The sequence below is a fragment of the Acinonyx jubatus genome, chromosome A3, assembly GCF_027475565.1.
Source record: "Acinonyx jubatus isolate Ajub_Pintada_27869175 chromosome A3, VMU_Ajub_asm_v1.0, whole genome shotgun sequence".
Taxonomy (NCBI): Eukaryota; Metazoa; Chordata; class Mammalia; order Carnivora; family Felidae; genus Acinonyx; species Acinonyx jubatus.
In genome coordinates, this window is record NC_069388.1 from 130,718,409 (window position 1) to 130,733,665 (window position 15,257).

The window sequence follows — 15,257 nt, forward strand, 5'->3', positions numbered from 1 at the left end:
GAGGGAGAACCAGGTTATATCTATGGGTCAGGCCCCCAGGCTCAGGGAGAAGGGTCACGTGAGCCTCAACCTGCAACTTTTGCCCAAGGAAAGCCTGAGGATGGGCCCCTAGAGGCTTCTCTGGGGGGGAAGGTACTTGGTGGGGGGCCTTGAGAGCCCAGGCAGGGCAACCTATGATGTTGGGAAGGAGACCCCTGCTCTGTGCCGGGTGCTCTGGGACCACGGAGGAAGAAGACCCACCCCGGCCCTTCAGGTCCCGTTTCGCAGGAGAAACTGATCCACAGACAAGGGAATGTACCTTGAGCCATGCTGGATGCACAGGTGCAGAGGGAGCAGAGGACATCCAACTACTTCTGCCTTCGGGCCTGGTGGGGGGTGGTCTGGTACGGTGTCCCTTAGAGGATGTCATCGGAACTAGAAGTAAGGGACCGGTGGGCGGGAGCCATCCAGGGAAGGGAAGTGATGTTTTGGCATTCATGACACATCACCTCCACGCTGCCTACACAGTGGGCGCCCGATAGAGCGAGGGAGCCTCGGGAAAAGACCTGTGAGAGTGTCCAGGTCCGTTGTCACACTGAGCAGCACCAGAATTCCCCGGGGGGGAGTGTTAGAACACAGGTTGGGGGGCCCAGGGGGTCTCCGATGGGGTCTGAGACTCCGCGTTTCTAACGAGTTCCCAGATGTTGTTGATATACCACTGGTCCGGGGACTGTGCGGCAAGAACCACTGATCTAGGCCAGTCCCCTCATTTCGTGGGAGGAGAAGGAGACCCAGGGAACAGAAGCAACTTGTCCAAATTGTCCTCTGAGTGTGCTCGGAGAAGCTACTAGAACCCACACCTCCAAACTGGCTCCCAGCTCGGTGCCCCCTGGACGGATGCCCCAGGGCTGCTGTCCCGGGAACAGCCCCAGAAGAAAGGCTTTGGAGGCCAGTGTGGCGTTGGACTACCTGCTGGCCTGGGAGGGCAGCCTTCCAAGTATCTCCGTGGCCACCCAGCCCGTCTGCCTGGCCATCTGCCTGCAGCTGGGGACGCCGCCAGCCTGGCTTCTGCAGCGGGCCCGGTGCGGGGCCGGCAACTGCCCAGCCCGGCTGCAGGGCCAGCTGGGCAGTAGCTCAAGGTGTTGGCACAGTGGCCCATGAAGAGGCGTCTCACAGTGGGGTTTGTAGGGACCCTGCAGGGGCCTGAGCCTGGATCTGTCCTGCTCCTCCTCACTCCTGCCCTGTGGGGAGTGCCCAGCCGAGCCTCTGTCAGGCTGCCCTGCTCCTGTGGCCCCCCCGCCCCCGCTGGCCAGCACCCTGACTCAGCAGAGGAACGCATTGCAACCCCTTGAAGGAGATGCCCCATGTGTTGCGGGCCAACTGCGGCACAGGGCCGAGCATAGCGGAACCAGGAGCCTCAGGGCCCCGCTGCCAGCTCCTTCCTGGGCACCAAGGGACAGCTGGGTGGAGACCCCTGCTGGCTGTGATTCCCCCTCTGCCCGGAAGCGCCCACCCCAGGCTGCAGTCAGTGCCCTTCTTCGGTGTCCTCATGTGGCATCTGTTCACCCACGTTTATCAGAATTACCATTTCCCGCTCATCTCCACCCTGAACTAGGAGCTCCAGCCGCTCTGAGCACAGGGGAGGTGGCTGTTGGCTGGGCTCACCCCGCACCAGGAAGTTAGGGAACCGCCTCGCCAGGATGAGCTTAGAAAACGCCTCCTGCCCTGATTTGTCCCGAGCCCTTTCCGAAATACCTTCCTTGGGTCACTCTCTGGGCATCTGCAGAGCGAGGTGGGGGGGGGGGGGAGCAAGGGCTCCACGCTCACTGTTTGGGGTTTGGGAGCGGCTTCATTGCCTTTCCCTCTGCCTCCTGCCAGGTGGAGACTCAGGAGGGCAGGAGGGACATCACTGGTGCTGCTGGTCCCTGGGCCAGAAGGCGGGAGGTAATTGACAGAGGCAGTTACCAAGATGGACAGCCTGGGGTTTGCTGCATTTGTCGCAAAGCAAGTGTTTCCTGCTGAAGCCTGGTGCTCAGCTCGCCGCTGGGGAGAGATGGGTGTGACACAGTTCTTGCCCTCATGGGGTCCACTTACGACCTTTGTGACCCTGGGCAGGTTGCTTAACCTCTCTGAGCCTGTTTCCTCTGCTTATAGGAATGTCATGGGGATTAGATGAGATGATGCTCGTATAAATTCTTGGCAAAGGTGCCTGCCACATGTCAACTACTCAATAAATGACGACTAAAAACCTGTTCTGTGATCGGGAGGCTCACAAAGAAAGTAATGATAATGATATGGCCTGGTAAGTGCAACGGGAGAGGAGAGTATCGTGGGGCTGTGGCAATACCCGGGGCAGAGCTATTTTATTTTATTTTATTTTATTTTTTAAATGTTTACTTATTTTGGAGAGAGCGCAAGTGGGGGAGGGGCAGAGAGAGGGGACAGAGGATCCGAAGCGGGCTCTGTGCTGACAGCGGCGAGCCGGATGTGGGGCTCAAACTCACAAACCACAAGATCATGACCCGAACCAAAGTCGGACGCTCAACCGACCGAGTCACCCAGGTGCCCCGGCCAGAGCTATTTTAGCTACTCATCTTCGAGGTTCTTAAAGAGGAGATAAATGCATTGTAATTAAGCAAACACGAGAGAGGGGACAGTTGTCTGCTCCAGAAGAGTCCCAGTCATATCAGACAGAATGGCCTCCAGGGAGGGAAGCTTCAGCCTTGTCCCCTGGAGTGGGCAGGACTTGGCGACTGGCTTCTAACAAAGTACAGAAAGGGAACATAGTAACTCTGCAGTGGGAAGAGTTTGCAGACATGCCCAAGCAAGGGGTGGGAGGTGGGCACTACCCTCAGTGGTTGTAAGTTGCATTGACGTTATGGACCCCCAAGAGAGGTGAGCAGGGCACTTCAGCTCTGTGTTATTCTTCCTCAATTCCATGACCCCAGTCAAATCATGAGCGTCGCTGGACAAACCCAAATCAAAGGACACTCTGAAAAATGCCTCATCAGGAGTCTTCAAAGGAGTCCAAGTCATGACTCAAGGAGAGACTGAGGAACCATCCCAGATGGGAGGAGACTAAGGAGACATAGGACTAATTGCACCGTGGTCCCCGGATGGGACCCAGGAATCATGAAAGCGCATTGGTGGGAAAACTGGCAAACTCCGAATAAAGCCTGAGGTTAAGTCTGTAGTATTATCTCAATGTTGATTTCTTAGTTCTGAGGAACAGACCCTGTCACGTAAGATGCTAGCATTAAGGAAGCTGGGTGCAGGGTATCCCAGAACTCTCTGTACCATCTTGGCAACTCTTCAGTAAATCTAAACTTATTACCAAATTAAAAAAAATTTTTTTTAACGTTTATTTAGTTTTGAGAGAGAGAGAGAGAGACAGAACATGAGCTGGGGAGGGGCAGAGAAAGAGAGGGAGACACAGAATCGGAAGCAGGCTCCAGGCTCTGAGCTGTCAGCACAGAGCCCGACGCGGGGCTTGAACTCACAAACTTCGAGACCGTGACCTGAGCCAAAGTCAGATGCCCAACCGACTGGGCCACCCAGGCCCCCCTCCCCCATTTTTTTTTTTTAAATAACATGCCGTCAGAAATGAATCGGAGCAGGTTTCCAGGTAGCACACATATGTGTGTATGTGTGTACATACATGGATTAGGGAGCGGTATGTGCATGCCACATGGGCTGGAGGGGAGACCGTGAAGACTCAGTGGGAGCCTTGAGCATGCCTGGATCTGAGTGTCAGGGGGTCCTGGGAGACAGGCAGGGCCACTAGGGGCAAAGTCTCTGCTAAGTCACAGTGAGGAGCTTGGGTTTCCAGGAAAGGGGATGTGTTGTGCCAGCCAGAGCTGACCCCTCAACTCTCAGGGAAACCGGACGGATTACTGGGCAGGGACGGGTGTCCCTCAGGGTGGGCCACGAAGGCACCTGACCAGCCATTCCAAAATGCAGTGGGGGAGTCGAGCCCCGGAGGAGGGGCCGCAGGGCTGGGCACAGGGCGTGCAGAGGAAGGGGGATTTAGAGCCAGGGGTGGGCGGCTCTGGGCGGGGACAGGCTACTCCTGACTCGTCAAGGTCGCCTGAGGCCTGTGGACTGGTCTGCCATGCCAGGCTGACTCTTGGGGGGTGCCCAGGGGCGTCCCGGAGGGTGGTGAGGCGAGATCGCCAAGTGGCCGTGGGATGTCTGCCCTTCTTCAGGGGGATCCACTATGCTACCTGCACAGAGACAATAGGTGACCAGCTGTGGCAGGTGGCTCCCACGTGTGAATCCAGGCCACCTCTGTGCCCTCGGGCACGTGGACAAGGGCACCCACAGAGGGAACGCCAGCTAACTGCTCGTTAACCCACGGAGCCGATCTCCATCAGCGCGAGGTGGGGCGAGGCCGTAAGGTAATCCAGATAAACGTCACTGGGAAATTTGTAGCATAGAAAGTGTGTAAAGGATCAACTTGCATGTGAACCCTGAGAAACCTTTGGGACTTATTAACAAAATGCTTTCAATTCATGCCAAGCACTCCGGATTTCTCACTCCTGTTCTTAGGAGTAGGAGCGGTATCATGTTAACATAAAGTAAACAAACGGTTAATGACGTTGGCCACCATTTATCACAGGAGGTGTGCCGGTCACTGTCGGCACAGGGGTTTTCATGATCTCATTTCATTTTGACACGGACTTTGCATCATAGGCACAGATGACCCCCATCTGCCAGAGGGGGCATTTGAGGACGGGGAGGTTAGGGAACTTGTCCAGATCATACAGCTGATTGGTGGTAGGGGGTGGGGGGCCAGCTCGGCCCTTTGCCCGTTTGCCCCTGACCTTGCCCGTAGTGAGAGCACTCTGAAGGCCATCATGTGCCGCTGTCTGGAAACTCCTTGAACAACGTTCTTGTAGCTGGTCCAATTGAAGATTTACTTTAATAATTTTACATCATGATTCAAATAAATGTTAATATTATTACTGCAAAAGTAACCGTCCTCATTATAGAAAACAGAGAAATAGAGAAAAGTACGTGAAAAGAAAGTAGAGAACGCCTGCGTGGCTCAGTCGGTTAAGCGTCCGCCTCTTGGTTGCGACTCAGGTAGTGATCTCACGGTTCACGAGTTCAAGCCCCGCATTGGGCTCCGCACTGAGAGCGCAGGGTCCTCTTGGGATCCTCTCTCTCCCTCCCTCTCTGTGCCTCCCTGCCTCTCTCTCTCAAAATAAATAAATAAACTTAAAAAAATTTTTTTAATAGAAAGTAACATTTTTCTCTGCTCCTTCCCCCTCTCTGCCTCCCCTCTGCCTCTCCTTCCTCTCTCTCATCTGCGGACGGTGAGAGTCTCCCCCCTTTCCCCCATCCACTCTGCCTCTGAAGGCAGGTTATCGGCGCCAGCCCTATTTCTCTATGTTTACATATAGAACACACATTTTCTTTTAGTTTGGGTTTGGCTTTTGGAAGTCATGCGTGCATCCAGTGAGCTTTATGTCACCCTGCAGGTCTCCTTCTGCCCTGGACATCTTCTGTCCGGGTCCACACTGACAGCCTTCGCCCTTTTGTTTTACGGACCCGCAGGAGCCCACTTATCCCAGATCCTCAGTCTCTTGAACTTCAAAATGGGAGTAACCGGGGCACCTGGGGGGCTCCGTCGGTTAAGCGTCCGACTTCGGCTCGGGTCATGATCTCGCGGTTCGTGGGTTCGAGCCCCGTGGAGGGCTCTGTGTTGACAGCTCGGAGCCTGGAGCCTGCTTCGGATTCTGTGTCTCCCTCTCTCTGCCCTTCCCCTGCTCATGCTGTCTGTCTCTCTCTCTCAAAAATAAACATTAAAAAAATTAAAATAAATAAATAGATGGAAGTAATAATACTTCCCCAGCTGAGATGTTTTAAGAATTACAGGTTCAGTTCCACAAAACGTGGCCCTTAGAGAAATCAAATCGCCAGGGACGCGGTCCCTGCTGTTGGACCGGTTTGTGTGTGATGTGGGCTGGAGGGGACAGCCGGCCGCCTCACTCTGTGGGACCCTGAGGGCTGTGCGCGCGGGACCCCCGGAAACCCCGGGAGGGGCAGGGCCCGGAGTCCCACGAGCGGGGGAGGCAGCTCCCGAGCTCAGGTGCAGAAGGCCACCGAGTTTGCACCCCCAGGCTGGCGGGCCAGGCCCGGGCTGGGTGGTCCCAGGGAGCTCTTGGGGTGCGCACCGTCCTACAGCCAGGCCTTAGAGCATTCTGGACACCACCTCACGCGCTTTGCTGCGGAGACGTTTCAGCGCCGGGCTCGGAGACCATTTAAGTTCCCAGCTCTCGGGCTCCCTGGCTCCAGTTCACAAAGCTCTGGGTGGGGGAGGAAGGGAGGGGACAAGGGTGTCACAGGCCCAGCGCATTCTTCTGGGTGGGGGCTGGTCAGAGGGGTGCTGGAAGCTCCCTGTCCCACAGGGTCCTACTGCGGGCTTTGTCTGGTACTCGGGGAGCAGGAAACTCCCCACCCTGGGAAAATTCCTCCCAGCACAGGGGTGGGCCTGGCCACCACTTCCTCTGCAGAGGGACATATCCACGCTGATGGCCTCAGCAGCCAGTGGGGAGGAGGCCGGGAGCGGTCATGGGGAAGAGGGCTCCTCTCTGCCCCAGACTCGGTTTCCCCTTCTGGCTATCAGAGGATGTTGTTAGTACGGTGGCAAAGGGTTAGAGCAGAAGGTTGGATCAAACAGCCCACGTGGGCTTCAACCAGCCCCTCTGGATTCCAGCACATGTCTGGGCTCCAGGATCTGGGAGTGGGGTCGGGGAGCATTTGTCCTCAAGATCGCCCCATCCGTGTGTACCCCTGCTCTTGACTGAGAGGGCGTGAACAGGTTAAATGACCCCCACCCCCATCCATGAATTCATCTCAGCTGATGGCCCGAGACAGCGAGCTTTGAGTACACGCACAGTCTGGGGGTGGGGGACTGTGGGGGACACACAGGTGACCAGGCATCAGGGACGGGACCAGAGGAAGTAAGCGAGGTAGGAGGGACCGGAGGCAGACAGGCACTTCATCCTAGGCTCAGAACACCGCCTCCCGGCCATGTTTGAGCTGAGCTTCAAAGAGGAAGGGGAGGGGCCTCTGGGTGGCTCAGTGGGTTGAGCATCTGACTCTTGCTTTCGGCTCAGGTTCATGAATTCAAGCCCCGTGTCGGGCTCTGTGCTGACGGCGCAGAACCTGCTGGGGATTCTCTCTCTCCTCTCTGACCCTCTCTTGTTTGCTCTCTCTTTCTCTCTCCCAAAATAAATAAGTAAACTTTTAAAAAGGGGGGAAGAAAAGTGTGTGTGTGTGTGTGTGTGCACGTAGGGGAGGTTCGGGGTCACAGAGCAGGCTACCCTGTCCCCAGGGCTTCACACAGATGCGTGCACAGCCCAGGACTCGGGAGAAGGACTTCTGATCAAGCCCAGGGGTGGAGCTAACAGTGGGTTCTCAGACCCCCTCTTTGCTGACCAGCCCCGGCACCCGGGCCTGATGAGCAATGCCTCGGTCTGCCCAGATGCGGGCAAGAAGCTCCGGTTCTCAAGCCCAGGGCCCTGCCTCTGCTACTTGAAAGGAAGAGAGTAGGAGACGGGCTGTGGTGCTTGGCCCCCAGAGCGCTTTCCACCCTAACAGCTGCCCTGAAGATAAGGCTGAGCCCGGAACTCTGCGTCCCCACGAGAAAAAAATGTTTCTACCACACACGGTGCCCGCCCGGGGCTCCCTCCCTTATCTGAGCCGCTGATCGCCAGTCTCTGCAGGTTGTCACATGCTGCAGCCAGCTCGCACCGGCCCATGGCACCCATGTCCTCATTTCCATTTGCAGTGATGCTATCTTCGTAGCTTGAAATCAGCCACGATGGGAATATTTACACCGCAGAAATCAGCAAACACTGCAGATGAGCTCCCCGTGCTGTGGTTTAGAACGCCCCTGGGCTGCCCACCCCCCCCCCCCCGGCGGAAAGCGGGAGCCGTCCCCAAGTTTACCCTCTCGAGGAACCACAGCCCCCCGCCGTGCCTCCCAGCGTTTCATAGAACCTGCCCCAGTTTTTCATTATTTACAGCCGCAAGCTGGGTCCGATATCTGTTGCCCTCCGATGGCTGCAGGTGGAGTCGCAGGGAGTCCTGTGTAAATTCAGACGGTGGGCTCCTGTGTTCTTTCTCACCGGTGCAGCTACGTATATCCTGTTGCTGCATTAAAGATCCCCAGAATGTCCCACGCTTGTGTGCCCCTCCCCCCCGTGCCCCCAACCAGAACACTGACCACCCCCCACCACGCACGCGCTCCTGCTCGCCCTGTTCAACCTGTGTGTCTCCCGTTTGAGGGTCCGACCCCTGAGAGGTCGGTGAGGGCAGGTTCCACCACCTTGGTCCCTGCTACATCCCACTCCCACGCCCCGGGCCTGGATGTGTGTTGAACAGAGGATAAAGCAGCACACGTGTGTGCACACACACGCACGCACGTGATTCATGCAGGCTTCAGAGCGGGCCCCGCGTGCTCACGGATCTCGGGTACGTGGCAGTGTTTCGTGGCCTCTGGCCGAGAATCCCTGTGGTAGGTGCCTCCCCTGGGAAAGGAGGCTGGCAGACTGGCTCCTGGGTCTCTGTGCCCTCGGACCCCTGTGCTCCGCCCCCCTTCCCTCTGCCCTCAGCAGCTGCGGGGGAAGGAGGTGAGTGAGTCCTGGCCAGGGGGTTGCTGTGTACACAGCCTTATCTCCCAGAGCGGGGGCCCGGCGCTGTCGGAAGTACAGAGAAATGCCGTGTGTTTGCTGTTTTAGTTCTTCCAGGAAACCAGAGCCACCTTTCCAGAAGGCCACCTGGCTCTGAGCCTGCTGCCCAGGCCCCTGCTCTGGGGGAGGAGATGGCCCAAGGCGGGACCTGGGCGATGCCAGGACAGGCCAGAGGGACAGCAGGTGAGGTGGGACGGAAATCGTGCTGCCTTCCCTCCGCGGGAAGGTTCGTTTCAGGGAAAGCTGAGACTCCCCCTTCCCTCCACATCCAAACAGCCACCAAGTAGGGTCAGTACTTCCCTGTCACCCCTGCTCACGGAGCCCCCTCTGTCTGTCCCCTCCCCCTGCCCCACCTCTTTTGTGTCTGGATTTCTACCACGGCCTTCTCAGTAGTCGCCTGCCTTCTGCTGTCTCCCGTCCCTTGTCCGTCTCTAGCCAGACTCCTCGGGTCTAGAACTTGCCCCTCAGGGCAAGGCCCCTCAGTGGCTCCACCCACTCTCTGGGAGTGAGAAATTCAGAGTCCCAGGCCTGGGGCTGCACCCACAGCTGTGTCCTGGCTGGGTAAGGCAGGCGTCCAGGGAAGGACCGGGGAGGGCGCCCCAGGTCAGCTGGGACAGGCAATGGGAGGGGACCCTGCCCCTTTCCGGGGAAGGAGATCCTTGAAGACCCTTGAAGGAAGGAGGCAGATGGCTCTGATAGGACACTCTGTCTCCAGCCCGAGTCCCCGCTTTTGGTCCCTGCAGCAAAGCCGGGCCTACTTTGAAGCAGGCTCCCAGGCTTTCCATGTGTCCAGGGGGCTCCTGCTAGCCATCCTGACCAGTCACCTCCTCCAGGAAGGCTTCCGAGACCACAACCCCTCAGGCCTCTCTGTGCAGCCCCTGACACTCTGGATGCTGCCCACCTTTCCAGTGGTCCTGAGACACTGGGATGTGAGCACACGCGCCCCCGGGCCCTTCTTGTCTCTGGGAAACCTGGTTAGAAACTCTTAGACGGAGGCAGGCTTGTGTCCTTCTGCAGAAGCCCTGGGTTAATCCTCCTCACCCTTCTGGGGCCTCAGCCAAGCCTCCACCCTCAGAGATACCTACAGGGGGCCCAGGAGGCCAGGTGGGGAGCCCTGCATCCACCAGCGACAGGGTGGATGGAGGACATATCCTGGGCAGCCATGGGCGTGGCCCATTTCTGGGGCACGGCCTTGGCCACGGTTCCTGCCTGTTTTCTCATGTTGGTTTCCCAGCTCTCTGCCTCAGAGAGTTTTCTCTGCAACCAGGAGCCCTGCAAGCCGGCAGAATCCCCCACACCCACCCAGCACGGCGCCCAGATTTGAGCCCGGGGAAGGTTAGCTTCTGCCCTTCCTGTTTGCCCTCGGAAGGCAGCCCTCCGTCTCCAGGCCAATGCCCCCACCTGATGGCAGATTTCCCCGGGGGGCAGAAACAGAAGGGAGGAACAGTGTCCCAGGAAGCAGGCTGACTGTGTGTAACTTCCCAGGGACTCGGGGCCAGCCTCACACAGCCCCCTCCCCGTAGCCCCCTTCCCAGAAGCCCAGGCCACTGGAAACCCGTCGGGCTGAGCCACCCCCGCCCCCCACCCCATGCGCACACCTGCACGTGTGTGCACAGTGCACACGCACCTGTCGCTGCCATTCCTTATCTGGGCAAGGCCTTGGCTGCCAGGTGACAGCCTGCACTCCCCAGTGCCCCCCTCGAGCACTGCGATCTCAGGGGTGCTCCCTCACTTGAACACCCCCTTTCAGGGCTCTCCAACTACACTGGAGCCGGATTTGTTTCCTGTCTTCCCACCGCCCAGCCCCTTCGGCTGCTTGGGGTCAAACGCCTCCCTGTTCTCCAGAGGTCTTCATTGAGTCACGGTTCTGCCCTCTCCCCCGCCTGCCACCCCGCCCCCCACCCCAGGCCCACCCCCCGCTCTCAGGCCAGAGTCTGGCAACGTCCATGGACAGGCGCTCCCTACGGACCCCTCTCCAGTGCCCTGGGCATTGTCTACACAGCAGACCTTCACTACGCTGGTGAGATGGAACAAGTACCCCGGATGGAGAAGGCCCTGACTTCGGACGATGTTTTAGGAAAACTATCGGGCCAGAGAATTGTCTGAGGTATCCCTGGGGGTGGGGGAGGGGCCCACTCGGGGCGTCCATCTGGGTTCCCCGGACTCTACTTAATAGTTAGAATTAGGCGGGGCATCTTTGGCAGGAACACCTCCTAAGGGATGCCGTGTTCTTCTCGGTGCAACTGTCTCTGCGTCCTGTATCGATTTCTCCTGTTACTAATATTGCTCATTTTGATCACTCGACTAAGGTGACGTCTCCTGGGCTTTCCGCTGTAGACGCGCTGCTCTTTTATTCCGTAATTCGTAAATATTCTGAGGGATGACACTCTGAAAGTACGTGAATACCTGATCCTTTATTAAAAATTTGGTGTATTCTGTCAGTTTACATCTGCGTGTACGTAAGATTATGATCTTCTATTTTGTTCTGTGACAGTCACTTATTCTGAAGCCCGAGCTGTCCTAGATTTGGCCGGCGGAGCCCCGTTGAGCTGACACTGGGGTCCTTCCACCGTGTCCCCATCCTTGAGCACGTTCTTGCTTTCTGCTCAACGAGGTGCTCCGGGCTCATCTTGTGCTCTGCCCCGCCCCCGTCCCCGGGACTGGCCGTTTCTCCAAGGAACTCGGACTCCTTCTGGTGGAGAAGGGCTCTGGGATGCCCAGGTTTGGGCCTCAAGTGTGCCCACTGTTGTAAGGGGGTCCCAGCTCCCAGGCCCTCTCAGCTGCCCTGGGAGAGCAGCTACACACACATGCACACACACGCACACATGCACACGCCCATGCACACACGGACATGCATACACATTCGTGCACGTACACACAGGTACATGCACGCACACACTCATACGCACACGCACACATGTGTGTGCACACGTGTGTGCACACACATGCGCGTTGATACTTCTGAATCTGTAAATATTGGAAACTTGGGTTCCCGGAGGGAGCGTCTCCACTTCCAACCAACAACGTAGGTCCGCTCCAGTTCTCTCCTTTCCTGTGTTCTTCTAACCCTTCTCTGACAGGGAGAAAGCCGGCTTCCATCATGTATTCACCTCTCAGACCAGCCCCTGGGTGCAGCACCCAGGCATCCGGCTCCCTGGACGTTTCCAGATGTCTGGGACACATCTAGAAATACAATTAGATTCCCCTTTTCACCTGCCCCAGGCCCCCAAGCTCTGGGCCCTCCTCACCAGGTATGATGTCCTTTCAAGCTCTGGATAAGGGCTGTAGTCATCCCCTGGCCCCCACCCCACACAGCCTGTGAGCCCCCAGAAACTGTCCCTGAGGGGACAGGAAGGCAGGGAGCCCACCCAGGAGCTGGGCAGGTGCAGGTTGCCCGGCACTTGCCCAGGGCTGGGAGCCGGAGGAGGCTGGCCTGGGAAGGGCACAGCCCCTGGAGATCTGGAAGGAAGCCCCAGGGCTCTGTGGGTGGCCTGGGACACCACTGCCTGGCCTGCTTGCTGATAAGTCCTCACTGCTTCCCCAGACCACTGTCTTGACTCTGGTGCCTCTGTCCTACAATCCCCAAGCAGTCGGGACAGTTCTGTTGCCGCCTCTGATAAGACAGCAGGCTGGAGGCGCTTTACGGGAGGTGGGGGGAGGGCATCTGATGTCTGCCGGCTTCCATCTAGATGGGGCTCCCTGAGACGCTGGGGGAGGGGTAGCCAAGGCGGCCTCCCTACATGCCCTCTCTGATCAGGGAGCTACGGAGGCAGGATTGGGGCCTGGCCCCGTGTCCCTCTGGGGAAGTGGCTTTTCCTGCCCCTCAGGCAGGGGTGAGGAGGCTGGGAGCCCCCAGCCCCCTGCATCCCTGCCTCCCCAAAGCCAGCTCTTTGCTCCGGGGTCTGGGCAGGGCCTGGGGTTGGGGCTGGGGGTTGCCAGGGCCCAGTCTGTCTGGCCTCCGCTCGCCTCTGTGCCTCAGTTTCTCCATCCATGCCTTGGGCTCAGGAGTGGGAAGACCGGGCGTATCGAGGTCGAGGGAATTAGAAGCAGACAAGAGAGGCTGGGGATGCGGGGAGGGTCCCATGATGATGACTGAGAGAAAGTGGGTCACTGAGGCCCCACCCTCAGGACTAACGCCGACCAGCGACATGCGGGGGGCTGGGAAGGTCGCGGAGGTTGGGCAGGGCGGGCGCTGTGCTGATCCGGGGCAGACGCTGGGGGCCTCGGTGCACAGAGGGTGGCCCCCCGTCCCGCTCCAGCCTGGTCCCAGCCCTGCAGGCCTGCGACGGACCTCCTCGGGGGGGGGGGGGGGGCCCGGTTCCCTTCCCTGTTTGCCACTGTGGCCTTCAGGCCCAAGCAAGGGCGGGGGTGCTGGGAATCGACCGAGAAGCACTGCGCCGGCAACATGTGACTCCTGGAAACTTTAGGGGCCTGGAATCATCTGGAGGCCCGGGCTGGAAGTGGGGGAAAGGTCTCAGCGTCGCGCCAGCCGTGGGCTGTGCGCCAGGGCCGGCGGGAGAAAGGCAGCCGGCGGCCAGCTGGGCCAGACACCCACAGGCCGGCCCCTGCCTGGCCCTCAGCCACCCGGGAAGGCTGCACAAACCTCACACGGGCCTGGCCAGCATCTGGCCTCCCAGGCGGGCGGGCCAGGCGTGAGGAGGCCGCGGAAGGAGGCCTCCCTGCAGCCGCCTCCCTGGCTGCCTCTGACCCGGGGGTCCCCAGGCCGGGGCCTGGCTTCCTAACGGGAGGGGTCCTGCAGCCAGGGCCGGGGCCGGGAGCGGAGAGCCAGGCAGAGGGGCCTGGGCGCAGGGCGTCGGCGGGTGCGAGCCTCCTCCGGGGGCTTTCCGCCAACTGTCCGTCTTCCCACAGCTGTGGGCAGAGGCTGTCAGAGGAGAGACAGGGACAGAATGGCGAGGGGACCTGCAGCACTCACCGTTCCAGAGTTTCCTCCCTCAGCTAGGCCTGTCCGCTCTAGGCCACAGAGCCGATGGCTTTGAGGACAGATGCCATGGGAACAAAAATGCAAAAGGGAGCCAGCTATTGGGAGCGGGACGGAAACGACGAGGGCACTGCTGCCTTCGGAGTGCCGAGGCCACATGGCTCTGGGGGAGGCTGAGAGCCGGCCGGCTCTGCCCACTGCTGTGTGACACGGGCCGGGCCGCTGAGCCTCTCGGAGCCCGTGTGCTTCTTTGCAAAGTGGCGCCGATGATCTCTGCCCTCCCGCCTCACAGCGTGGCCTTGAGTCGAACCGACGGCACTACCGACGTGGGAACCAAGAGCCGCTCCCTCCTCCCGCTTGGTTTCCCCCTGGGGCCCTTCTGGGGCGCGGCCACCGTCCCCCGGGCACCTTTGCCCTCTGGAGCCACAGCTCCCTGTGCCTGACTGCGTGGCCTGCAGGATGTTTGTTCACTCTTATCACAGCCAGCACGCAAACAGAGACGAAGCGCTCCGTGCTGGTCCCTGGCAACTGGGCCATCCGTGCCGGCCACCGGGCTCACCTCGGGCTCCCTCTGCAGCCACGGGACGAGATGTCCCCCGCTCCGTCTGGTCCAGCGGGACGCGGACGTGGGAGCATCCAACTTGCTGAGCGCCGGGGGACGGCAGCAGAGCTGGCTGTCCCCGGTCCCGGGGGCCAGGGGGGCCGTGCCCGTCCACAACCCCCCTCCCTGCGCGGCTGAGCCTAAGATCGGGTCACACAGGCTACCCACAGTGCCCGCCTCGGGCACAGGGTCACCCCTAGACCCTGCCCAGGGATGAGGAGCCTCGACAGGTGGCCTGCACACCTCCCACGGGAGCGCTCTTTGACCTTGGGTTTAGACACACAAGTCAGAAACGGAGGGCTTGCGGGTTCCCGTAGGCCCTCAGACCTGAAAGGGGGCAGGTCTGTGCATTTGTGTGGGAACAAACAATTTGTTAGCAGGGCTTTATTTTTTTAGAGCAGTTTTCGGGGCGCCTGGGCGGCTCAGTCGGTTGAGTGTCCGACTTCGGCTCGGGTCATGATCTCACAGTCCGTGAGTTCAAGCCCACGTTGGGCTCTGGGCTGACAGCTCGGAGCCCGGAGCCTGCTTCGGGCTCTGTGCCTCCCTCTCTCTCTGACCCTCCCTCACTTGCACTCTGTGTGGGTCTCTCTCAAAAATAAATAAACATCAAAAAAAATTTAGAGCAGTTTTAGGTTCGCGGCAACATTGGGGAGGTACAGAGGTTTCCCCTCTACCCTCTTCCCTGCACATGCACAGCCTTCTCCACTATGCACATCCCCCACCAGAGGATATATTTGCCACAACTGTTCAACCCACACAATACACTGTTATCACCCAAAGTCCACAGTTTACATTGGGGCTCGTTCTTGGTGTTGTGCCTTCTACGCGTTTGGACAATTGTGTAATGACGCGTGGACATGCATCCATCATTGTAATATTTTCACTGCTCTACGGGCCCCTGGATGGCTCAGCTGGTTAAGCCTCCGACTTCAGCTCAGGCCAGGATCTCACGTTTCGCGAGATCGAGCCCCTCCGCGAGCGCAGAGCCCACATCGGATCCTCTCTCTCTCTCTTGCTGCCTCTCCTCTGGCCCCCC